The sequence below is a fragment of the Stegostoma tigrinum genome, chromosome 13 (assembly GCF_030684315.1).
Source record: "Stegostoma tigrinum isolate sSteTig4 chromosome 13, sSteTig4.hap1, whole genome shotgun sequence".
In the NCBI taxonomy this organism is placed as follows: domain Eukaryota; kingdom Metazoa; phylum Chordata; class Chondrichthyes; order Orectolobiformes; family Stegostomatidae; genus Stegostoma; species Stegostoma tigrinum.
Window position 1 is genome coordinate 59,229,403 of NC_081366.1, and position 27,485 is coordinate 59,256,887.

General features: G+C 42.4%; 1 long non-coding RNA gene across 1 annotated transcript; it reads left to right on the forward strand.

The window, feature by feature from the left end:
* The first annotated feature begins 5,564 nt into the window (after positions 1 to 5,564).
* On the forward strand, positions 5,565 to 27,485 carry LOC125458099 (uncharacterized). Its single transcript, XR_007248753.2, has 3 exons — positions 5,565 to 5,882; positions 23,526 to 23,581; positions 26,824 to 27,485. It is a non-coding gene; the product is annotated as an uncharacterized LOC125458099 (long non-coding RNA).

Consider the following 27,485-nt stretch of genomic DNA (forward strand, 5'->3'; position numbering starts at 1 on the left):
CAATTACTAGGGGTCATGAGTTCAAAGTGAGAGGAAGAAAGTTTAAGGGAGATATGCGTGGAAAGTTCTTTACACAGGTGGGTGCCTGGAACGTGTTGCAGTGGAGGTAGTAGACGCAGACACATTAGCATCTTTTAAAGATATATTTGGACAGGTACATGGATGGGCAGGGAGCACATGGACACAGATCCTTAGAAAATAGATGACAGGCTAGACAGAGGATCTCAATCGGTGCAGGCTTGGAGAGCCTAAGGGCCTGTTCCTGTGCTGTAATTTTATTTTTCTTTGTTCTTTGTTCTTTTTTAAGTGTCCGATTACCGAACAGGCGATCTTGAATCAGAATTATGTAATGAGAAAAGGCAAACTAAGAATCTTGGAGGAAAATAAGTTTTAGAAATAAATAACCACATTACGATTAAATTTTACATTATGTTTTGAAAGTGAGGTAGTTCAATCTGAATCAAGGGTATCAAATTTAAGTGCCAACCACTGAGCCAGAGTGCCTCCCTGTCCATTGTCCTGCCCCATAAGGCTGAACAAGATTTAAAGAAAAAGCTTATAAAGTGCCTTGTAATAGTATTAAGTCTAGGATTGGAAAATTTTTGAAGTATAGCATGGGAGTACAAAGAAACTGATAAGAATGGAATATGAATGCAAACTAACAAAAAATATAAAAATGAGTTTTGAGGAAGGGTCACCGGACCTGAAACAGTAACTCTCTTTTCTCCTCCACAGATGCTGCCTGACCTGCTGAGCTTTTCCAGCAACTTTGTTTTTGTTCCTGATTTACAGGATCTGCAGTTCTTCTGGTTTTTATATAAAAATGAGTATTGTAAAAGCTTCTAAAGGTAGTTAAAGAGGAAACATTCCACTAAGGCTGTAGATAAAAGCTGAACGATTACTTTGTACCAGATTTATTAATGATGAAATGGGTAATCACCTGGAATTAGAAATCCAAGTGATTAGGGAGAATAATGAGTTGAAGGAAATTAATATTAGTAAGAAGAGGTTGTATTAGAAAAATTGATGGGGTTGCTAACTTAGTTAATCTACAGGCCTTGACAGTTTACATCTCAGTTTGTTAAGCAAGATGGCTACAGAGAAAGTTGATGCACTGGTAATCATCTCAAACAGGAAGATAATGGTGTAGTGGCGATGTCACTGGCCTAATAATCTAATGTGCCAGTCTGACATGCTAAAGGCGGCAGCTATTAGTTTCATAGTGCCAGGGACCTGGGTTTGATTTTAGCCTTGGGTGACTGTGGAGTTTGCACACTCTCTCCATGTCAGTGTGAGTTTCCATTGGGTGCTCTGGTTTACTCTGATAGTCCAAAGATTAGGTTTGGTGGATTTGCCATGTTAAATTGTCCAGAGTATCCAAGGATATCTAGACTAAGTGAATTACCATGATAAATTTGGAGTTACGAGGATAGGGTATGGGGCTGGGTCTGGGTGGGGTGCTCTTTGGAGGGCTAATGTAGACCTGATAGACCAAATGGCCCTTTCACCAGTGCTCAAATGATGAAAATTTCAAGCTGGAATATGTTATCAATATTTAAGAGAGGACCAAAGGCAAAACAAAAAGGAACTGCAGATAAGTCAATCTCATCTCAGAAGTAGGGAAATTGATACAATGCTTTTTATGCTCTCGTGCAATGTAACATTGTTGGTTGGCTGGCATTTATTATCCATCTCTAGTCTTTCTGGAGAAAGTGGTGAACCATTGCAGTCCATGCACTGTATGTCGACCCACAATGCCGTTACGGAGAGAATTCCAGAATTTTGACCCACTGATAGTGAAGAAGCAATGATTTCCAGGTCAGGATGGTGAGAGACTTCAAAGACAATTTGCAGGAGATGGTGTACCCATGTACCTCCTGGCCTTTCCGTTCTATTTGTAGTAGTTGTAGGTTTTGAATTTGCTGTCAATGATCTTAGGTAAATTTCTTCACACTACAGCTCCTGAGAATCAGTGATGGAGGGAGTTGTTGCTTGTGGATGTTGGTGCAAATCAAGTGTGCTTCTTTGTCCAGGATAGTGTCAGCTTCTTGAGCGTATTTTGGAGCTGCACTCATTCAGGAAAGTGGGGAGTATTCCATCTCTTGACTTGCGCCATGTAGATAGCTGACAGACTTGGGGAGTCAGGATGTGAGTGTCTCTAGCCTGCTCTTGTGGTCATTATATTTGCATGGTGAGTCCACTTAAGTTTTTTGTCAATGGTAACCCCCCCAGGATGTTCATAGTGAAGGATTCAGCGATAGTAACTCTATTGAATGTCAAGCAGAGGCAGGTAAAGTGTCTCTTACTGGAAATAGTCATTGCCTAGCATTTGTGTGGCATGGATATTACTTGCCACTTATCAGGCCAAATCTGGATAATGCCAGATCTGGTTGCAATTGATCACGGACTGTTTCAGTATCTGAAGAATCGTGAATGGTGTTAAACATTGTTCACTGACAATTGCACAATCCTACTTCTGACCTTATGATGGCGCAAAGATCATTGACGAAGGAGGGATTCTGAGGACTGGATTTACATGTTTTTGAAAAAGCAAAGACTGATTACAGACAGTCAACATGGCTGTGCGTGAGAAACAGTGCATCACTAACTTGATTGAGTTTTTTGAAGTGACAAAGAAAGCTGATGAAGGCAGAGTGGTGGACATTGTGTATATGGGCTTCAGCAAGGTATTTGACACAGTTCAGCTGTAGACTGGTCAGCAAGGTTAGATTACATGGAATTGAGGGAGAGCTAACCATTTAGACACAAAAATGGCTTAAAGGTAGGAAACAGTGGTGGTGGAGGGTTTTTTTTTTACTGCACTTGTTACCAGTGGATTCTACAATGAAGATGCTTCATATGCAGGGACAATCATCCAGCTTCTGATGCTCACTTTTTGAGCTTTGACTTTTGGTGTTTTGTCCCCTCAACTAGAGCTTAAAGTCTTACAGTACTTCTATCCTGACAAGTGTTTGGTGCCGATGTAAAGCCAGGCAGCTTATCCTGGTTGTCAGCAGTCAGCATTCAAGATGGCAGGCATGTTTCTGTGTGGCTACATCAATGATTTTCTTGTACCATGTACCAGCTACATATATGCCAAGCACACTGTATGACAAGCAAATAGCCATGTCTCAAAGTCTAAAGAGAGTAGTCCTCAGTGAAGTCAAGGGGGATATCCCTCCATCAGAGCGTGTTGACATGATAAGTCAAAAGTAGCCTCTGATGTCATTCCAGGAGCTCAGTCATAGTCAGTTCATTATTTAGGGGGGTCAGGATCAGAGAATCCTTACCTCTATAGTCCTTGAAGTGCGCCACTGTCTATTCGAAGCAACCAAACATGGCGGGAGCACTAGAGTTGTAGGAAGACAGTCTAATAACTGTTAAAGTATTAGAGATCTCATTCTTCATCATTCAGGCTACACAGCTCAAGAATGTCATATACAATCATTTCTATCCTGAGGGTACATCCACATAAAGTCAAAGGATTGTAGGGAGGTGGGGAGAGTGGTGGTTGGCAAGGGTATCAACAGTTTCTAATGCTGCCACACTATTGGTATTTGCAGCTAGAGGACCCAGATATAGTTACTGTACTTCCGCAGAGACAATACACCCTTCTTGATTTTAACTCTGACTGGGCTGAGTTGAGATTGAAAACCATCCTCCTCGTGAGAGGCAGCAGTTCCAAGGTTGGTGCGGGGGTGGGGGTTGCGGGGTGGGGTGGTGCAGTGGCAGGGGAGATGCTCTCAGTGGTTTGTCTTCTGGCTAGGTATCTATTGTGAGGAAGGTTACCTAGAATGAAGTGCTTCTCCCCCAATGACTTTTGCCTTGCTGTTGGTGAGCACCAATGGCCATAGAAAACAAGTGTGGGTCTGTGTGTATCTCCAGCTAACTCAGAGCATGCTAGATGTGACTCTTCATGGCAGCCACCAGTCTGTTTATGGAGGTAGCCAGATACTTGTATTTCTGATTCAGAGTATCAACTATGATGAAATGCTCACTCACCTTTCTGCAGTCCTGTGGCTTTCATGTTTCCCATTGCCCCTGACAAACCTGCCTGCTGCTCCTGTGTCTGCTTGTGCATGTCAATGCAGTCATGCATAGTTGACACCATGGGGTTTTCTCTTGCCTGGAATTGAGCAGTCCCCTGACTGCCAGCAACCTGGGGCATTTTTCCTGGAAACGTGATGGTGATGTCCTGAACAGAATGTGCTCCTGACACTAATCTGATTAAAACACCCTCCGAGGTGTCAGCCTGTGAAACTGGAGGTGAATTGGTGGGGGGGGAAAAGAGTCTGGAGGAGGAGGAGGAAGTGAGGGGGGCATGGGCATAAAGCAGATTTGCAGCTGCATCCTCTGAGGCCTCCATGTTCTCTTCCTCAGAAGCAGAGGAAGGAATGGCTTGCTGTGCTGCCAGTGAGCCTGTGCAATAGCATGCAGGGTTATTAATATTTATTTAATATTAATCTTTGGGTTGGTAAGAGCAAGTGGCAAAAGATGCTGCAAGCAATGAGGGCGGTAGTGCATGACACTTAGTGAAGGTGAATTCAACAGCAGAGATAGGATAGGTGTGAGGTAGCAGAGAGAAGATGGTCACTCTTACTCTGGTGAGGTAAAAAATCATTGATTTTTCTGCAGCACTGTTGGGACCTTTTCATGACGGCTGATACCACACTGATTCAGGTAGCAAGTTCAGAACGGGGTGGAATTGTGCACTATTATGGTCTCCTATGCCTATGCTGAGATAAGTGAATAGCCCTCCTCTGCATCACCCCTTTCACCAGGAAATCTAGATCATTGTCTGCTTAGTGTGACCAATTTCGCCTTGTCTATCAAGCCAGGAGCAAATGTTTGCACTACAGCTTCAGGTTAACAGTACTTGGCTGAGTGTACAACAGCCTTTTAAACACAAGAAATCCAAGGATATCCCCACATGAAGATTACTCCTGCCTCCAGAAAATGGCAAAATTAGGCAGACATTGGATGAACAGGGCACCATAGGGGTATGGTACCTAGTTAATGAGGCAAGCTTTGGTTGACTGCAAAAAAAGTTGCCCCACTTCACAAGAGGATCCTTCTATGAAACTCAGCGGAAATGATATTTTTCTGTTGATTTCTGGTAAGGTTCAACTCACAATTCTTCTAATCACTTCTTTGTCAACATGCATTTTTTCTTCTACCAATTTGTTTCTACGCCTCTTGAGGTTTATTTTTGTTAAGGTATGCTATCAATGAAAATTGCTATTGCTGTACAATCATGAATTCCTCAAACTGAAATCAAAGTTAGTGCCCTGGCTATGAACTCACATCTCTTGCCATTGATTCTATACCTCTCCCCACTCTTGCTGGAATCTTAATATGTGTGGGTCACATTGGAGAGATAATTTCCCCAGATTTTCTATGCCAACGTGTCACACTCTCTCCTAAAACAAATTAAAAATTCAGCTTCCCACTCATCATCCTACTTAACTCTGCTTAGATATCACGCAGGTTCTTACTGATCTACACTAGCTACACAGCTTTCATTAGATTTAGCACCATCCCCTTCAAATCCCTTAATAGCTACTTCTGTCATAAACTCCCTCTCACCTAATATCATCTCTTGAAGCATTCAGATTCCAGTGTATTCATTTTTCCTTCATGCACAATTTGGCAGATTGCAAACAATGGCCTCAAAGCTACTTTCTGAAATTCCTCTCACTCATCAAATTTTTGAAAGGGAGAGGGTTTCTGAAATTGATGCCTAGAATCAGCAATTTGTCTGATATGATTGGATGGACTGAGCTTGTTTCCACTGGAGTGAACTGATGAATGATTTCATTGAAGTGTTTAAGATCCTGGTTAATCTCAGAAAGATGGATATGGAAAGAATGTTTCTTTTGTGGGTGAGTCTAAAACCTGAGAGCACAGTTTTAAAATTAGGCGTTTAAGTTTAGAACAGATGAGATTTTTTTTCTTTGAAAGGTTTAAGCGACTTTGGAACTCTCTGCCTCAACAGGCAATGGAGACTAAGGAGGCATTTAGCAATTTTTAAGATTGATAGGTTGTTAGAATGAAAGGTCGTCAGGAGCAAATTAAAATGTGGAACAGATCAGGCATAATCTTATTGAATGGCTGAGCAGGCACAAAGGGCTGTGTATATGAATTTGTATGTATAGCAATTATTCTGGCTATTTCCCAGAAATGTTTACCACAATACAGAAGTTCAAGAGGTGCAATGTTGCAATGGAGCTATGTTAAACACTGGAAACTCCAAAATGGGTTCCTGACTACCTGTAATCCATATAATTGCATATTAATTCATGAAAATGTAAGCAATATTTGAATAGTTGAGACTTGTGGTTAACTCTATAGCTATGACTTGTCAGTTTTAATGAGAGAATCATTTGATTATTATCAGCTCCTTCAGCACACTGTACATCAAAACTATTTTTTTCTTGTTACAATTTCACTAGCCCACGCAACCATAAGACAGAAGTAGGCCAATCAGCTCATCAAGTCTGCTTTGCCCTTCAGTGAGATTATGGCTGATCTGATAATCCACAACTCCACTTTCCTGCCTTAACTCTTAATTCCCTTATTGGTTAAAAATCTGTCTGTCTATCTCAGCCTTGAATATACTTACCAGCTCAGTTTTGACAGTCCTCTCTGGTAATGGGCTCTACAAATTAACTTTTCTCTGACAGAAGAAATTTCTCCTCATCGGTTTTAAAATGTGCGTCACTTATTCTGATATAATGCCCTCGGTTCTAGATACTGCCACAAGGGAAACATCCTTTCTGCGTGTACCCTGTCAAGTCCCTTAAAAGTATTGTTTCAATAAGCTTGCAGCTCATTAGCTTAAATTCCAACGTCTACCTTCTTAAACTATTCAATCTCTTCTCATAAAACAGTCCTTCTTTGTCAGATATCAGCCGAGAAAACTTCCTCCAATGCCAGTGTATCTTTCTTAGACACGGGGCCAAAAACAATACTCTAGCTGTGTTCTGACCGTTGCTAACCACTGTTACTCATTGAAGCTTTTGTGGTTCTGCAGCTTGCTGCAATCTTTCTGAATTTAGATAATATTCAACTCCTCTGTTCTTCCCATCAGCATGCATAACCTCAGTTTTCCCACATTACATTCCAGTCTGTATTGGCCTTCTCACTTAACCTATATCTTTCTATATCCTTCTGCAGACTCTGCCATGCTTGCACTTGTCTTCACATCATTCTTATGTCATTCACAAACTTGACAATGGTGTGTTCACTTTCCTCATCCAAATTAATATGTATTGTAAATACTTGTGCCCACAGCACTGATCCCCATGGCACACTAGTTACAGGTTGCTATCCTGATTATCCGTTATCCTACAGTCCTTTTCCTGGTTAACTCAATGTAAATTGTAAAATCATTAATCATGACTGGTGATTAATAATGGTGAAAATACATTTCCAGTTTAGGAATACTGGAAACTGCTCAAAGTTTTTTTTCCTGCGAGCTCATTAGAAAATATTTTGATTTATTTGATATGGGTAACTAGGCAATGCAAATTGTTTTTGTGAGAGTCCTAATTCTGCACCAGTTTGTGTTTCTGTAGTTAAATCTTTATAATTACATTGCTTTCAAAGACACGTTCATATTTTCGTGCAATGATCTCTTTATTGAGTGATACTTTAAAGTAAAATTGAGCTGATAACATGGATATTACTCCTGTGTACCATGTGCAATCAAATCATATGTACACTCTTTTTAAACAAGATTTAATTACATAAAGTGTATAAAGGAAATGTTCCCCCATGGATGTTATTGATTATGTAATAGCTTAAGCAGATTGTTAATTAGGCATGTAATATATTCATTCAAAATAGTACAGTTCAGTACAGGCATCAGATAAATAAAGAGTTTACATTCATATAAAACCTTTCACTGTCTCTAGATGGTACAAATCACTTCAGAACAAATAACTACTTTATAAAGCCTAGTGTCTGTTGTAATGGAGGGTAATACAGCAGAAAACTTAGCCAAATACATATGCAATTATTACTTACTGTTACAGCACTGGAAGCAACCATTCACTCACCCTGTCTGCAATGGCCCTATGAAGGAGGAATTCACTGACTGTCTAACCTAACCTAAGATCCTCTTCATTTGTCCTTTCAGAAGATAATTCAATTCCCTCTTTAGATCCTCAATTTACCTACATACCTTAAATTTCAGGCATTTAAACCTAAAAACTATTTGCTTCCTCAAAAGGCTTTGAAAACAGAATCCTTAAATGCTTTTAAAGGCAGAAGTACATAGATTCTTGAGAAGCAGGGGTAAAAGACTAACAGTGGGGAGCTTGTCAGCAGTGAGATGAAGCTTTGTAGCAAGGTAGATCGTGAACAGTGTTGGGGTAATGATACAGCCCTGCTTGACACCAGACCAAATGGGGAATGGGTCCATGTGGAGCCATTTGTCGATATTACAACTTCCATGTCATCGTGGAGCAGGTGAAAGATGGTGACAAACTTCAAGGTGCAACCAAAGCGTCGAAGGATGCTCCATAATGCCTCCTGATTGGCGGTGTCAAAGGCCTTTGTAAGATCGAAGAAGTTCATGTACGGGGGGTGGGTTCTTTCTCTGCATTTTTCCTGCAGCTGTTGAGTGATGAAAATCATGTCCATTATGCCCCTACATGGCCGAAAGCCACACTACAATTTCAGGAGGAGGTCATCACCCACAGGGAGGAGACAGTTGAGGAGGGCCTTGGCGATGACTTTTCCAATGTTGACAGCAGGGAGATTCCCCTGTAGTTACCACAGTCAGATTTGCTCCCTTTTTTGAAAGTATTCATGATTGTGACATCTAAGTATTCTCAAGGATGCACTTCTCAGATAAAACAAGGGCATGTTGCGGCAGAAGGAGCTCTTTGCCTCGGCACTTCAGTGTTGTAATTGTGTTCAGTCGGTTGCTGCTACCATCAGTCTTGAGCCACCCTTTTCCTTGAGAGAGGGAAGTGTGTCAGTGAAAGTAGCTCTGGTTTCATCAGTTCCCATTCAACTATACCTTACGTATGCTTCCCTCCCTTTTCGTTTTGAACATGCCTGGTCATCCAAGGTTCACCTTAACTGGCCAAATTTATCCTTCATTCTCACAGGAACATTCCACTCCTGAATTCTTATCAACCTCTGTTTGAAATACACTCACATGTCCAATGTGGATTTAACCTCAAAAAGCTGCCTCCAATCAACATTCTCTTGTTCCTATCAATATTGTTGTGGTTTACCTTCCCCCAGTTTAATGACTTTACCCGAGGACTACTGTTATCCCAGTCCATTACACCATAAGACGCAGGAGCAGAAATTAGGCCATTTGGCCCATTGAGTCTTCTCCACCATTCAATCATGGCTGATAGGTTCCTCAAACCCATTCTCCCAGTATCTCCCCATAACCTTGACCCCCTTGATAATCAAGAATCTATCTATCTATCTCAGTTTTAAATGTGCTCAATGACCTGGTCTCCACAGCCTTCTGTGGCAGTGAATTCCATTGATTCACCACTCTCTAGCTGAAGAGGTTTCTCCTTATCTCCATTCTAAAAAGGTCTTCCCTTTACTCGAAGGCTGTGCCCTTGAGTCCTAGTCTGTCCTACCAATGGAAGCATCTTCCCAACATCCACGCTGTCCAGGCCATTCAGTATCCTGTAAATTTCAAATAGATCCCCCCTCATCCTCCTAAACTTCAATGAGTATAGTCCCAGAGTCTTCAAATGTTCCACAAATGTTAAGCTTTCCATTCCTGGGACCAATCTCGTGAACCTCCTCTGAACCCGCTTCAGAGCCAGTACATTCTTCCTGAGATAAGGGGGCCAAAACCAAATTCAATACTCCAAATGTGGCCTGACCAGAGCCTTATAAAGCCTCAGTGTACATCCCTGCTTTAATATTCAAGTCCTCTCAAAATGAATGCCAACACTGCATTATCCTTCCTGACTACTGACTCAAGCTGCAAGTTTACCTTGAGAGAATCCTGGACTACAATCCCCAAGTCTTTTTGCACTTCAGACTTCTGAATTTTATCCCTATTTAGAAAATAGTCCATGCTTTTACTCTTCTTACCAAAGTGCATGACCTCACACTTTCCCACATTGTACTCCATCTGCCACTTCTTTGCCCACTCTCCTAAACTGTCCAAATCCTTCTGCAGCCTCACCACCTCCTCAACATTACCTGTTCCTCCAACTATCTTTGTATCCATGAGTATCTTAAACTAACAGTTCTCTTCTCCTGAAATACTACTTCACTGAAACTTCACTGACCTGGCAGGGCATTTTCTAACACTGGGCCCAGCATAACTCCTTCCCTGGTTGGGCTGTTTACGTAATGTATCAAGAAACCCTCCTGAGTGGTTCTTACAAATTCTGCCCAATTTAAACACGAAGTGACTCCCAGTCAATATAATGGGTGTTAAAATCACCTACAACAACCATCTTCTGTTTTAGCGATAGTAGGAACTGCAGATGCTGGAGAATCTGAGATAACAAGGTGTAGAGCTGGATGAACACAGCAGGCCAAGCAGCATCAGAGGAGCAGGAAGGCTGACATTTTGGGCCTAGACCCTTCTTCAGAAATGGGGGAGGGGAAGGGTGTTCTGAAATAAATAGGGAGAGAGGGAGGTGGATGGAAGATGGATAGAGGAGAAGGTAGGAGGAGACAAGACAGACAGGTCAAAGAGGTGGGAGTGGAGCCAGTAAAGTTGAGTGTAGGCGGGGAGTTAGGGAGAGGATAGGTCAGTCCAGGGAGGACAGACAGTTCAAGGATATGGGATGAGACTAGTAGGTGGGAGATGGGTGTGGGGCTTGAGGTGGGAGGAGGAAACAGCTAGGAGGAAGGACAGGTTAGGGAGGTGGGGACAAGCTGGGTTTTGAGATGTGGTAGGGAGGAGGGGAGATTTTGAAGCTTGTGAAGTCCACATTGGTACCCTGCTGTTTTTACATCTTTTCAAAATCGATCTTCATATTTTCTCCTCTACCTTCTGCTGGCTGTTGGGGGCCCTGTAGTATCGTCCCAATCCTATGATTTTACGTTTCCTACTCCTGAGGTCTACCCATATTGCCTCACTGCACAAGTTCTCTGATGTATCTTCTCTCAGGACAGCAGTGATGTACCCCTTTCCCAGTAATGCAACTCACCCACCTCTTTTGCATTCCTTTCAATCATATCTGAAACATCTAAATCCTTGGACATTCAGCTGTTAGTCCATTCCCTCTTCCAGCCAAGTCTCCATAATCACAAAATGTCACAGATCCAAGTACTAACCAAAGCTCTGAGTTAATCTACCTTGCCTATTATACGTCTTGAATTGAAACACATACATTTCAGACTACACCCCATTGTCTTTTCAGCAGCATTTCCTTACTCTTCTTAGTCATGTTTGCTTTGGTTTCTACCTCTCCCTCAATTTCTACATCCAGTGCCCTCCTCCTCTGATTCCCATCTCCATGCCACACAACGCACCATCCTGGGCTCTCGTTTGCAGCCACAGAAATGCTTATCTAATCCCCTTAGAATTGAATCCCCTTTAACTGTAGATTTCTATGCCCAATTCTCCCTCTCTCTTCAGCACAACCAACCGTGATGCCATGAATTTATCTGCTCCTGTTATCCCTGCGAGGCCATTCCCTGAACAGCATCCAAAACAGCATATCTGTTTTGCTGGCAAAAAGCTACAGAAGATTCTTAAACTGCCTACTTAGCCCTCTTGCTCTGCCTGGTGATCACCCATTCCCTTCCTGCCTACAGAGTCTGACTCTGTGGTGTGACTATCTCGCTATACGTGCTATCCACGATACTGTCCACCCAGCGAATGGTCCACTGCATCCAAACTTGGGCTTCCAGGAGCTGTAGCTGGAGACATTTCTTGTCCACATTCAGGCCCCAGGCACTGGAAACATGCCTGGCTTCCACATTGAACAAGAGGAACAGACTACAGGTTGTTCTGTAATGTGATAGTTGTGTTCCTGTGTGATGCCATTGAAACTTGCGTTATAGGGAAATCGTTATAGAGAATCACTATACTGGGACATCAGAAAGTTCACATTATCCGAACAGCGCCCACTATTCATCATTTGTGTTAGAGCCAATTTGCATGAAATGAAACACGCATTATAGCAGAACTACCTGTATGATTTGGAACTCTGCTGCCATGTCTCAAACCTTTAAGTTAACTAATCCTTACAATGAAAAATATTTTTCGCATTACACTGAAACTTCTGATGTTCTACGCTCCAAGAACAATTCTCTAAACTTACCTGTTATTCACTAACGACACTTTCCAGAGGCTGTTTAGGCTCATGTTCCTTTACCAGCTGGAATTTTCACTGCCAACCTTCTTCTCACAATGTTCTGTTTCCTCTCTTCTGAACTTTGCCTCTCCTTTTTTTTTGGTTGCACCAAGGAGGGATAGAAACACTACCTAACTGGGCCTAACTGTTCCTTAAGAACATGATACCCTTCAAACCCAAACTGATGGCAAAGTCCACCCACAGAATGCAAACAAACGATGTCTCAGCAACCTCCAGTTGGATCTCAGAAACCTCTGGTTGAGTGAGTGTACCTTTAGCAACAGTGCTAATGGTGTGATAATGAGACGAAGCCAAAAATATGAGGTATGATTCTGGGCTGATATGTGATGGCTTGTGATGAATAGTAGTGTGGGAAGATTAATAATATAGTTAGTGGGATTTGGCATGTAAGGATGCACTCATTGACCTCATCCACTCACCTGAAGTTATTAAAACTCTTCGGGTAATGCACCAGTTCCTTTGCATTAGAGCCTATGGTATTGGCTGAAACAGCTACCTCCTATCAATGTCTTCCCAGTATGTATCTGGAGGGTGTCCTCAGGGAACAAGACTGCTTTACGCACACCTTCGAAACAAGATCTCCAGTGAAGCATGGAATAAATTTTATATTTTAGTGTGCCATCTCTGTATGCATTTGCTAATCTTCAACTCTTCTGGAACCAATTATAGTTCTTGCTGCATCTAAATGCAACTTGCTGTGACTTTAACTAGTGCAGGTTAGCTTTTAAGTGGTTTAAAACTAAGGAGTGCTACACAGGGTCTCCCATTGCTACAGTATAATTAGTATGCAGCACAAAGTTCCTATACTGCCCACACGTGTTTAAACGGACTTCAGTTACTTGTACAGGTATTTCTCCCATAAACATGATAGTTGCACTCTTGCAATATTGAAAATCCTTGTATTGTTGAAAATCGCGTCAGAGGGAAATCGCCATATAAAATCGCTATACTTGTAGAGCAGGACGTTTGCATTATCCAAACAGCATTAACTATTCATCAATCGTGTTAAAGCCAATTTGTGTTAACAAAAGAGATAATGGGAACTGCAGATGCTGGAGAATTCCAAGATAATAAAATGTGAGGCTGGATGAACACAGCAGGCCAAGCAGCATCTCAGGAGCACAAAAGCTGATGTTTCGGGCCTAGGCCCTTCATCGGAGAGGGGGATGGGGAGAGGGTTCTGGAATAAATAGGGAGAGAGGGGGAGGCGGACCGAAGATGGAGAGTAAAGAAGATAGGTGGAGAGAGTATAGGTGGGGAGGTAGGGGGGGGATAGGTCAGTCCAGGGAAGACGGACAGGTCAAGGAGGTGGGATGAGGTTAGTAGGTAGATGGGGGTGTGGCTTGGGGTGGGAGGAAGGGATGGGTGAGAGGAAGAACAGGTTAGGGAGGCAGAGACAGGTTGGACAGGTTTTGGGATGCAGGGGGTGGGGGGGAAGAGCTGGGCTGGTTGTGTGGTGCAGTGAGGGGAAGGAACGAACTGGGCTGGTTGAGGGATGCAGTTGGGGAAGGGGAGATTTTGAAACTGGTGAAGTCCACATTGATACCAGTAGGCTGCAGGGTTCCCAAGCGGAATATGAGTTGCTGTTCCTGCAACCTTCGGGTGGCATCATTGTGGCACTGCAGGAGGCCCATGATGGACATGTCATCTAAGGAATGGGAGGGGGAGTGGAAATGGTTTGCGACTGGGAGGTGCAGTTGTTTGTTGCGAAATGAGCGGAGGTGTTCTGCAAAGTGGTCTCCAAGCCTCCGCTTGGTTTCCCCAATGTAGAGGAAGCCACACCGGGTACAGTGGATGCAGTATACCACATTGGCAGATGTGCAGGTGAACCTCTGCTTAATGTGGAATGCCCAAAGAGGATCCCCCTCATTCTCACACACCACCCTACCAACCTCCGGATACAACGCATCATCCTCTGACACTTCCGCCATTTACAATCCGACCCCACCACCCAAGACATTTTTCCATCCCCACCCCTGTCTGCTTTCCGGAGAGACCACTCTCTCTGTGACTCCCTTGTTCGCTCCACACTGCCCTCCAACCCCACCACACCCGGCACCTTCCCCTGCAACCGCAGGAAATGCTACACTTGCCCCCACACCTCCTCCCTCACCCCTATCCCAGGCCCCAAGATGACATTCCACATTAAGCAGATGTTCACCTGCACATCTGCCAATGTGGTATACTGCATCCACTGTACCCGGTGTGGCTTCCTCTACATTGGGGAAACCAAGCGGAGGCTTTGAGACCGCTTTGCAGAACACTTCCGCTCAGTTCGCAACAAACAACTGCACCTCCCAGTCGCGAACCATTTCCACTCCCCCTCCCATTCCTTAGATGACATGTCCATCATGGGCCTCCTGCAGTGCCACAATGATGCCACGCGAAGGTTGCAGGAACAGCAACTCATATTCCGCCTGGGAACCCTGCAGCCTAATGGTATCAATGTGGACTTCACCAGTTTCAAAATCTCCCCTTCCCCTACTGCATCCCTAAACCAGCCCAGTTCGTCCCCTCCCCCCACTGCACCACACAACCAGCCCAGCTCTTCCCCCCCACCCACTGCATCCCAAAACCAGTCCAACCTGTCTCTGCCTCCCTAACCTGTTCTTCCTCTCACCCATCCCTTCCTCCCACTCCAAGCCGCACCCCCATCTACCTACTAACCTCATCCCACCTCCTTGACCTGTCCGTCTACCCTGGACTGACCGATCCCCTCCCTACCTCCCCACCTATACTCTCTCCACCTATCTTCTTTACTCTCCATCTTCGGTCCGCCTCCCCCTCTCTCCCTATTTATTCCAGTTCCCTCTCCCCATCCCCCTCTCTGATGAAGGGTCTAGGCCCGAAACATCAGCTTTTGTGCTCCTGAGATGCTGCTGGGCCTGCTGTGTTCATCCAGCCTCACATTTTATTATCTTGTGTTCACAAAATACTTGTTACAGCAGAAATACCTGGAAAGTCAATGGTGTAGTGGTATTATTGCTGGACTGCTAATCCAGAGAGCCAGATAATATCCTGAGGACCTAGGTTCAAGCCCTACCACAACAGATGGTGGGATTAGAATTCAATAAACATCTGGAATTAAGAATCTAATGATAACTGTGAATCGATTGTCAGAAAAAACTCATCTAGTTCACTAATGTCCTTTAGGGGAGGAAACTAACATCCTTGCCTGGTTTAGTCTCGTGACTCCAGACCTGCAGCAATGTGGTTGACTCCTAACTGCCCTCTGGGCAATAAATGCTGCCTGCCTCATCCTGCAAATGAATAAGGGAAAAAAATAACCTAACAAACATGTTCCTGATTTCCACAACTCACCAATTTGCACTCCCAGCTTTTTTTTAAACCTACAGCAGGTACGAATGCTTTGGCCGCAGACAAACAAACGGCAGATGCTGGAATCTAAGATAGACAAACTGGAGGCTGGAAGAACACAGCAAAACAGGTAATGCCCGAAACATTTACTTCTCCTTTTCTCCAGATGCTGCCTTGCTTGCTGTGTTCTTCCAGCCTCCTATGTGTCTACTAATGCTTGGCCGTTTGAAACTTCATATTCTGTCGAATAAACATGAATGGAATTGTGTTTTTGCGAACAATCATATTCAAGGGTAAAAAGTTGAAGTTAATATAAAAGAAAAAGCTGTCTAATTCTGAAGATTTCAGTGGCACCAAATGATGAAGGGTCTAGGCCCGAAACATCAAATTTTGTGCTCCTAAGATGCTGCTTGGCCTGCTGTGTTTATCCAGCTCCACACTTTGTTATCTTAGATTCTCCAGCATCTGCAGTTCCCATTATCTCTACTGCAATCCTAACTGGTAACACTGGGTTTACAGCATAGAGGCAACGGAATATTTTGTGGTAGAAATGTGAAAGACTGAATTAAGGAATTAACTGTGCACGGGTTTTAGGCTCTGCTAGCATTTAAAAAAAAACTTTCATAAGTTTCCATGCTTTGAAAGCTGCATTTTAAATAAGGATGTTTTGCTATCATTTTACAAAATCTCATACAAATTGCCTGAAGGACTGAAACAAATTGGAGCAATGTTTCAAGTGATAAAGTAACATTCTAGAGAGAGAGAAAAAAAATCAGGAGTAAGCTGTTCTGTGTTTTTTTACTTCAATTGGGGTCATTTAAGAGACTGCTGGACATGTATATGGTCACAGAAATTTGAGGGTGCATACATGAGGATCAATGGTCGGCACAACATTGTGGGCTGAAGGGCCTGTTCTGTGCTGTACTGTTCTATGTTCTATGTTCTAAAGGGGTATCTGAGAATTCTAAATGAAGTCCCCATTAACAACTATTCACCATCCCGGCCTGATCGTTATCAACTCTTTGACTGTCCCACTGCTCTTCTCTTTCTTTAGGCTCTATCCTAATGTTTACTCCTTACCCCATCCCCCCTCCCTTTTTTCTTGCATGTAAACTGATGTTTTCCCAGCCACGATCAGTTCTGAGGAAGAGTCACTGGGCCCAAAATGTTAACTCTGTCTTTTCCTTCACAGAACTGTTGCCAGACCTGCTGAGCTTTTCTATCAACTTTGTTTTTGATTCTAAATAAAGTACTGTTCTAGGTTAGTTGGTTAACTCTCAGAGTCACAATGAGAAACAAAAGGTAAATAAAAATATGTAACAGAAGCAGCAAAGAGGTGGATTGTGATACCACTGATTTTACACCACTGTTGCCATTTTTGACCTCAGTGCTTCAGCTAATGCCCTCTCTTGAACACATGCAGCTGAACATGAGCCCTGCAGCACGAATCACTCACCTGCAGGGCTGTTTGAAAAGTAATTTGTAGCCTAGACATTTGTAGCTTATTGATCTTTACTTGTTCTGTCTAAGTTATAGAAGTATTGTGAGTTTTCTAGTGTTGTTTAAAATTCGTAAATCAACTGGGACTAGCACTGCACATAGAGTAGGCCTTGAGTTCTCACTTCATAGGTTCTGGTCAGATTTCTTCCTATCATAGTTACCAAACCTTCAGACAGCAGCTAAGTTCTGCATTTATGTGAAGGGTGCTACATGTATGGTTTGGTGCTGTGTCAATGTCAGAGATGGCGCATGTGCCTGCAGCCAACATTGGAGTGCATGTGGCAAACACATGATATGGTAATGTGTGAATGGGAAGAAGGAGGCATGGTTAGTGGAGTGAGCGTGGATTCCAAACATTCAAGAGGTATGCCCATAGTCAATCCAGAAGCTAGACTGCGCTTAGTCTGAGGATCAACAAAGGTCAGTTCGGTTGTTGGTCCCATTCAAGTCTGGGGCTCAGATTCCTTTCAATCCAGGGATTGGGGCATGGATATTAATGGAAATCTTCTGAATTTGGCATGAGATTTGGTGGTTGGTTAGTCACAGAAAAATCCAACTGGGTGATGGGCCACATTCAATCAGGGCTGAGGTACAGCGACCCTGAGAGGGTTCTAGGGTCTCATCCAGTGTCTTGCCCAGAAAGTGGGCAGTTTTAGGTCTAGGTATTGGTCAGCTTTGGTTGGCTAACTGAGGGTATAATTACATTCATAGAGGGCAGTTGTATAATGTAACATGGAACATGTTAGAATTTGGTGGGGGAGTACAAGATCTTAAAAAGGAAGGAGTGGTGGCCAAAGAACCTGAAAACACAAATTTCTAGGGAAGATAGATACTTGTTTTGTGAGGTAAAATGGAGACATTAATAAGAATTTAAAAGGGTTTAGCAGAAATGGTGGACAGTCATATATCAACAGAGATCATGAAATGCTGGGCATGATAGAGAATTGGGGGGAGGGCATTTTAGCGTGTGAAGCTGCAAGTCAGCACTACAACTACTATATCTTTAGATAAAGATCAAAAGCATAATTTATGTAAGGAACAATTTTTCATGGAGAGGGGCAGAGTTGAAGCCTGGATTGTGCGACCACCTGAAGGGGCAGCACAATAATCAACAGTGCAGTGGTTTTACAGTATTGATTATGTATCTTTGATTCCCACTTGAGCAGCAAGTCAACAACTCTAGGCATCAAACTTGAACCGGCCCTCATGAAGTCATATACTCTGACCTGATTGATTCTAAGATATCTCAGGTTTTCACCAAGGTCTACAGTAGGGAAGATTCATTCAATACCTGGTCTTTCATATTGGTGCTGTCCAATTGTCTAATGGACTGCCATCTTGGCTTTCCTGCTGAGATTTCCTGACGTACAAGGTGAAGAGTGCAAAGTAAGTGGGGAATGCCAAGTTTTGATGTCAGTTTCACATGCCACATCTAGGTGAAATGGTTTTGACAAGAGCTTACGTGAAGGTTAGCTGACTATTATGCCTGAGAAGGGAAAATGGCTTATGCCAGAAGGAAATTCAACAAAGTGCACTGTGCCATGTACCTATGATGTTGCTAAAAGCTTCACGTGGTATAGATCCTGGCTGGGGAGATGGCCAGGTCTGAAACATTCCCACAAGATGGAAGTTTGTAGGGTATCCTAGGAAAAGTAATGTCAGGATTATTTCTGTGCTACGTGCCAGTAAGGCTAAGAAAAGAATGATAGCACAGTTAAATGCGTGGTGGAATAGTGAGTGTAGGAGGGAGGGCTTCAAGTATGTGAATCATTGGGATGTCTATTGGGGCATATGGGACCTACACAAGAAGGATGCTAAACACCTAACCGGAGATGCACCATATGGTAGATAGGTTTTCTAATGCCACTCAGGAGGGTTTTCACTAGTGTGGCAGGAGTGAGAGTGGGGCGAGGGTGTTGGCGCAGGAACCAGAACAGTAAATCAGAAAGTAAAATGAAGAGGATGTGTCTAAGGCTAAGGCTAGTAAGACTAAGAGGAAGAACAGACAAGGGGAGGTTACTGAACACAACAGGACTGGTGGTCTGAAGTGTACTTGTTTTAAATGCAAAGAGTATGATTGGTAAGGCAGATAAATTTAAAGCTTAGATTAACATATATATCTAGGATATTGTAGCTATGACAGAGACTTGGTTGAGAGAATGACAAGATTAGCAGCTTAACATTCCAAGATTTAGGTGTTTCAGGCATGATAGAGAGGGATGTAAAAGAGGTGGATAGTTGCGTTACTGATAAAAGAGAATATCACAGCTGTGCTGACAGAGGACATCTTGGACAGTTTAACCTGCTAAACCACATGGGTAGAGCTCAGAAATAGGAAGGGTGCAGTCACTTTGGTGAGATTGTACTACAGGCTTCCCAACTGCTAGCGAGAGGTAGAAGAATAGATACGTGGGCAGATTACATAAAAATTTGAAAACAACAGGGTTGGCATTTTGGGTGATTTTAATTTCCCCTGTATTGATTGGGACTAACTTTAGTGCCAGGGCTTGAATGGGAGACATTTTGTTGCGTGTGCCTTGGATGGTTTTTTGAACTCCAACTAGGGAAGGGCAATATCAGAACTTGTATTGGGAAATGAGCATGGCATGGTGATCAAACTTTCATTGAGGGAGCATTTTGGGAACAGCCACCATATTCTGTAAGTTTTAAATTACTTGTGGATAAGGATAAGAGCAGCCCTTGGGTGTAAGTACTAAATTGATGGAAGGCTAACTACCACAACATTAGGCAGGAACTGGGGAGGCTAAAACCACATTTTGCATTTAGGAATTACAGAATCCCTACAGTGTGGAAACAGGCCCTTTGGCCCAACAAGTCCACACCAACCTTTCGAGCATCCCTCCCAGACCCACCCCTATAACCCACGCACTCCTGAACACCATGGGCAACTTAGCATGGCCTGTCCACCTAGCTTCCATATCTTTGGACTGTGTGAGGAAACTAGAGCGCCTGGCAGAAACGGGGAAAACACAAAAACTCCACATAGGCAGTTGCCCGAGGCTGGAACTGAACCCAGGTCCCTGGTGCTGTGAGGCTGCAGTCCTAACCACTGACCACCATGCCACAGCAGTCTTTTAAAGGGGGAATGGTTAGAGTTCAGGACGAGTATGTTCCTGTGAAAATGAAAGTTAAGGATAACAAGATTCAAGAATCTTGGATGGCAAGAGAAATTGAGAGCTCAGTCAAAAAGATAAAGGAGGCATACATAATGTTTAGGAAATTGAAGACAAACAGATTCTTTGAAGAACACGAAGAAAGCAGGAAAGACTTAAAAAAAGCAACTAGGAATGTTAAAAGAGGCCATGAAATGTTTTGACAAACAGGATTAAAGAAAATCCTAAGGCATTCCATACACATATAAGGAGCAAAAAGGCAGCTATTAATACTTTGCATCAGTATTCACATGGGAGAAAGACATGTGGATGACGAGTCTTGGAAGGAGTAATTTGGCATGTTAATATGAAAAAGGAAGAGATGTGGCGTTTTAAAAAACATTATGGTAGACAAGTTTCCAGGAGTTGATGGGATCAAACCCAAAATGTGGAGGGAAGAAGGTAAGGAAATTATCTGGGCCTTGTATGAAATCTCTGCATCCTCTTTGGGTACAGTTGATGTCCCAGAGGACTGGATAGTACCAACGTTGTTACATTGTTGAAGAAGAACAATGGGGATAACCTGAGAAATTACAGGCCGATGAGCCTTAAATCAGTGATAGGGAACTTATCAAAATGGATTGTTTTGGATAGAATTTATTTACATTTGGAAATCTGTGGATTATTAGTGACATGCAACATAGTTTTGTGCAAAGAAGGTCATTTCTCACTCTTGATTGAGGCTTGTGTGGATGTGACAAAGATGATTGATGAGGGAAGAGTGGTAGATGTTTTCTATGTAGGCCTTAGCAAGGCTTTTAAGAAGGCCCATCATGGCAGGCTCATACATAAGGTAAAGTCACATGAGATCCACGGTGAACTGGCAAGATGGAAGCAGAACTGCCTTAGTCATAGAAGGCTGAGAGCAACGATGGAGGAGTATTTTTCGGACTAGAGATCTGTGACTAGTGGTTTTCCGCATGGATCAGAGTTGGGACTCCTGTTGTTTGTAATATATGTAAATGATTGAGGAGAATGAAGGTGGCATGATTCATAAGTGTGTTGAAGACATAAGATTGGGGAGCTGTGGATAGTGAGGAAGATTGCCAGAGGATACAGCAGGATGTAGGTTGGCTGAGACGTGGGTGGAAAAACGGCAGGCAGAATTTAATTCGGACAAATGAGATGTGATGCATTTTGAAAGATTTAATGCAGGAGGGAAGTGTACAGTAAATGGTAGTGGCATCAACACACAGAGGGATCTAGGTATACAGGTCCACAGTTCCCTGAAAATGGAAACACAATAGGATAAGGTGGTCAAGAAGTATATAGCATGCTTGTCTTCAACAGTCGGGCATAGAGTATGAAAATTAGCAAGTCATGTTGCAGCTGTACAGAACTTTAGTTAGGCCACATTTGGAATAGTGAGTACAGCTCTGGTTGCCACACCTCAAAAAGAATGTGAAGGCTTTGGAGATCATACAGAAATGGTTTACTGGGATGTTGCCTGGCTTGGAGGGTACTGCTCTGAGGAGAGATTGAACAAACGTATTTTGTTTTCACTTGAACCTTGAAGGATGAGGAACAACCTGACAGAAGTTTACAAAATTATAACAGGCATGGATAGTCAGAGTAGTTTTCCCCAGGGTAGAAATGTCAGTTACTAGGGGACATAGGTTTAACGTAGAAGTGAGTAAGTTTACAAGAGATGTGAGAGGCAAATTTTTAAACACAGAGCATGATAAGTACCTGGAATACATTTACAGAGAACATGGTGGAGGCTGATAAAATAGCAACGTTTAAGAGGCATCTTGACAGATATATGAATATTGAGGTTGGTTGGCCGCCAAGCTGGTTCGTTGTTCAGCGGATGTTTCATTGCTATGCTAGGTAACATCATCAGCGCAGACTCCAATGAAGCGTTGTTGTGTTTTCCTGTCCGTCATTTAAACTCTGCTCTCCGTTGAGCTGGATTACCTCGCTTCTGATTTATATATACACACCATTGCGAAGAAAAACCGTAAGTGAGGTAATCCAGCTCAACGGACAGCAGAGTTTAAGTGACAGGCAGGAAAACACAACTGTACTTCATCGGAGGCTGCACTGATGATGTTACCCAGCATAGCATTGAGACGTCCGCGAAACAACAAAGCAGCTTGGTGAGTCAACCAACCACAACATCTTAGAGATATATGAATAGGCAGGATATGGACTGCATAGAGGCAAGAGGTTTTTAGAATAGAAAGGCATCTTGCGTTGACACAGTCTTAGTGGACTAAATGGTCTGTTCCTAGGTGCACTATTTGTTTAAGCTTGGTAGTTGTAGAGCGTGCCAGGAATATGGCTGTATGTTTTCACTAGCTGCATAGGTTTCCGAAAACTAAACGAATGGTGGCACAGACATAATACAGCACCAGTGGAATTGATATCAAAGGCTACTGAGGCAGGATCAACAGGACCAGCCATGTCCTGTGGTGCACCAACCTCCAGAGGGAGAACAACCAGATCATGAGCCTGATGTGTGCACCATCGCAGTCAGTTCTATATTAAATATTACCTCATGTAACTGAGGGCTCCCTCTCATTTCGTCGCCTCTGCTGCATGTGCTGCAGGGGAACACAGTGAGCTTAGAAGATGCACAATTTGCTGGCCTTGTTTTCTCTAGACCCTCTAATCAGCTCTTCATTTCTGCTTGTGGCTAAATAAGTTAGTTAATAGTGGTATCATATTAAAAGTGTTGAACAAGAAGAATGATCTGAACTTAAGAACCAGCAAGAATGGCAAAATGATAAAAAGGGGAATGTAGAGTATGAGAAGAAGCTAACCAATAATATAAAACCAGATAGCAAGAGTTTACAAATGCTGTGGAAGTCCAATCTCATGAGCATCAATTTACCTCACTTATAACATGGGTGCCTCATGGTTGAATATGGCTTCTTCTTGACACTACTACCCTTCCTTGGCTTCAGTCCATACACTTTCCTCTTTGTACCAACACAACTAGTCCTTGGCCTGATCTGACTACCCCTTTAATACCAGCTCAACCCAACTCCCTCCTCAGCCTAATCTGACTCACCCCTTCACCTCTGTCCTGACTCTTCCCTCATCTGTGGTCAAACTGATTCATTCTTTGGCTCAATCAAACTCTTGATTTATGGTTTAATTATAGTGTGGTCTTGTTTTTTAGACAGAGACAACCGTGTCATAGAGGACTTCTACTGCTTTTAAATAGGTAATAAGCAACTAAAGTGTTTGTTGTCTTCTACAGAGTGAGCCTGGGGATTAATCATGAAAAACAAGGAAATGGAAGAGGTGTCTGAACAGGTAATTTCGTACCTGTCTTCACTGCACAAATCTTTGCAAGTATACTTGAAAATTAGAACTGAATGGCAAATAGGTACTTAACGTATTCACCGTCACTGAGGGAATACTCTGAGAAAACAATTAGACCGAAAGGCTAACAAGCCCCCAAGACTGCTTGGCCTACATTCTGGGATATTAAAAGAAGTGCTGCAGAGATTGTAGAAGCATATAATCTGTTATAATCCGTTTATTTAATACAATAGGTTATAATTTACCACATTCCCTTGGTTTGTGAATAGGTATCAGCAGATTGAAAAATATATAAACATAAATCTTTATACAAGAGAGGCAGGAGCCAGAAAGCAGGTAAAGGTAAAATGGCTGAAGTCCTACTAAACCCTGTCTGTCATTAGACAGGGTGACCTGAGTGTCACCATGCCTCAAGCAAGGGGAAGAGGTTGAGGAGAATCTTTCATGGTAACCTCAACTGGTGTAGGGATTGAACACACTTTTGGCATTACTTTGCAATGCAAACCAGCCATCCAGCTAATTGAGTTAACCTACACTATCAACCATGATCTTATTGGAAGCTGGAGCAGGACCCAGGGCTGAATGGGCTACTTGTGCCCCTACATTCTATGCCCGCATGTTGTAGATTGCACATATTACTACAGTTGAGCATCGGCAATGAAATAGGTGTATGTTTGTGAATGTCGTGAAATTCAAGTGGGATGCTTTGTCCTCAAAGGTGTCAGACTTCTTGAATGTTGTTGGGATCTGCACTCATTCGGGAAAGTGGGGAGTATTCCATCACTATCTTGACTTGTTCCTTTATAGATGGTGGGCAATCTCAAAGTAGAATTTGAACTTTCTAATGAAAGCAACAAACTGTTAGTGCTAGCATAAGTGCTAGTTTGCGTTACATCACAATTCTGTGCTGAATGAATTTTGACTACTTGGAGAAAGACTCGTGACACCAGGTTACACCCCAACAGGTTTATTTGAAATCACAAGTTTTTAAAGAACAGCCCTTCCATCAGGTGAAGTAAGAGAGAAGAGCACACACACAGACTTTATAGGCAGAGATATCAAGGGTGGAGAGATCAAAAAGTTATACAGCAGTGTGAATGGAGTGTCAAACAATAAGCCTCTGCAAGTTACCAAGAGTATTGGGGGTGTGACTGAAGTGTCAACAGTTGAATAACAAGCACATGAATGACATAATATCCAATTAATTGAGGCAGAGAGATAATTACAAAAAACTACAAATAAAGTCATACTGGAGACAAACCAAATGGATGTGCTCTGAAAGTTTGTGATTTCAAATCAAGCTGTTGTATTATAACCTGGCGTCATGCGACTTCTAACTTTGAGCACCCCAGTCCAACATCGGCACATCCACAACATGGGAAAAAGACTCTCCAAAAACAATATTCAGACCAACTGGAAATCTTGTCTTTTTTGTGAACTATTAATAGTCAGTAGAATCATTTCTCACTTCACCTTTGAAAATGTGAGTTTCCTTAGAAATTTAGAAGAATCTAATTGGTGATAATTTAACATTAGCAACAGAAATACATGTTCAAAGTGCTACTAGTATCCTGGAGGCCCATGATGAAACTGTACCTTCTAAATTAAAGCAGGGCATTGTGATACTTGGGAAATGTATGTTATACCTAAGAACATTGAACAATCTGATGATTTTCATTCCAAGTGGTTTAATGATGGTAATTGTTTCAAAAATGATACACCATAACAAGAGCATAAACTAAACTTCAATTAAGTAAATATGATCTGAACAAATTTAAGTTAACAACGTACAAGGTAAGCCTGATGCATTCAGAAGATAATTGCCACAGTGGACTGCACTAAGAAGGTGACAGTCACAGCTTAGTGCATAAAGGAAAACGGCTGCGTCTGAGCACCATGCTTAGCAGCAACATTCACTGTTTTCTTCCCCTTGTTAGAATTGAAAACACTTTTAAAAAGACTTTTTTTTAAAAACAACTGAAGTCTAAGACAGAATTTAGAATATTTTACATATTCTTCCAAAGCCTTAAATTTTTTTCAGAAGTTGCACTACACCTTTGGAATTCCAGTCTGGTATAATCCTGTGACATATGGCAATGAACTAGCTGTGTCAGGTCTCCATGCAAGATTCTTTAATTAGCCTTGCATGGCATGGTACACCTGGTATCATTCCCATAGATTTCCCAGACCAATGCCTCACATCACTGCAACCCAGAACAGGTGTCTAAAATAAATAAATTAAAAGCTGAACTGTGACACACAATTTATTGAGGAAGAGATGCTTTGGAGAGGGTTCAGAGGAGGTTTACCAGGATGCTGCCTGGACTGGAGGGCTTATCTTATGAAGAGAGGTTGACTGAGCTTGGTCTCTTTTCATTGGAGAAAAGGAGGAGGAGAGGGGACCTAATTGAGGTATACAAGATAATGAGAGGCATAGATAGAGTTGATAGCCAGAGACTATTTCCCAGGGCAGAAAAGGCTAACACAAGGGGTCATAGTTTTAAGCTGGTTGGAGGAAAGTATAGAGGGGATGTCAGAGGCGGGTTCTTTACACAGAGAGTTGTGAGAGCATGGAATGCGTTGCCAGCAGCAGTTGTGGAAGCAAGGTCATTGGGGTCATTTAAGAGACTGCTGGACATGCATATGGTCACAGAAATTTGAGGGTGCGTACATGAGGATCAATGGTCGGCACAACATCGTGAGCTGAAGGGCCTGTTCTGTGTTGTACTGTTCTATGTTCTATGTTCTATGTTCTACTCACTTCATATACAGCATAAACCTTTTCCCTCACACAGTTTGAAATTGAATAGAATTAACTAGATTTGAAGTATTTCATTACATTTGAAGTAACACTATCCAAAATAATGGGGATGACTGGATTCTTCATTTAATTTCACTTTGTCGAGAAAAACTTTATTCTGCCATTTGAAACAGTAGTGGAACATCATAATGTACCTTTCAGGTGATGTTGCGAAAGACTATGAAAAGCAGGCACAGTATTGAAAACAGGAATTGTTCTTTCTGGAATGCACATTTATGTTGATGACAGGGTGGGGCATGGGGTTGGGGGAAAAGGAGTGAGCAAATGGGTCCCTCTTTACCTATCCGCTCATTCTAATCTCACCTTCTCTCTTCCCACCCTCTACCCACTACCAGAATAATTACTATATTTTCCTAGGTGCTTTCAGTTATGAAGAAAGACTTGAAACATTAACTCTGTTTTCTCTTTACAGATGCTGCCAGGCCTACTGAGCTTCTAAACGTGGCCAGGATCTTTCCTCTTATGGGAGAATATAAAACTAGGGATCACTGTTTAAAAATCAGAGGTCACTTATTTAAAACAGAAAATAAAGAAAGTTTTTTTTTCCCCTCAGTGGCCCATGGCTCTTTGAAATTCTCTTCCTGAGAAAGTGTTGGAAGCAAATTCCTTGAACATTAAGGAGCAGAAAAATGGATTCTTCTTAAGCAAAACATTGAAAGTTAATAAGGATAGATGGAAATGTGAATTTGTGGTTAAAATCTTATTGATGGTGAAGCAAGCTTGAGGAGAGCAAAGGCTTACCCCTGCTCCTAATTCACCTGCTTTTATGTAAAAGAAAAACTCAGAAGTTCTATGTTCTATGTTCTACGTTCTAGAACTTGGGTAACCATTCTCATTAAAATGGAACTCATTTCAGGATATCTTCCATTGTCTTATTTTTGTACAAAATCTAGGACGTGTCGATTTTTGATAAATTGCACAAAATTGGTTTATTCTTCAATTATCCAAATTGACTGCAATGCACTCTCAGCCTTGTATTTTAGAATTTGTTCAATGACTGTTTATTAAGCTGAAGGAAAATATTGATTCGTTAGAGATCCCTACTCAAACCCTAGGCATTCAAGCCCCAACATA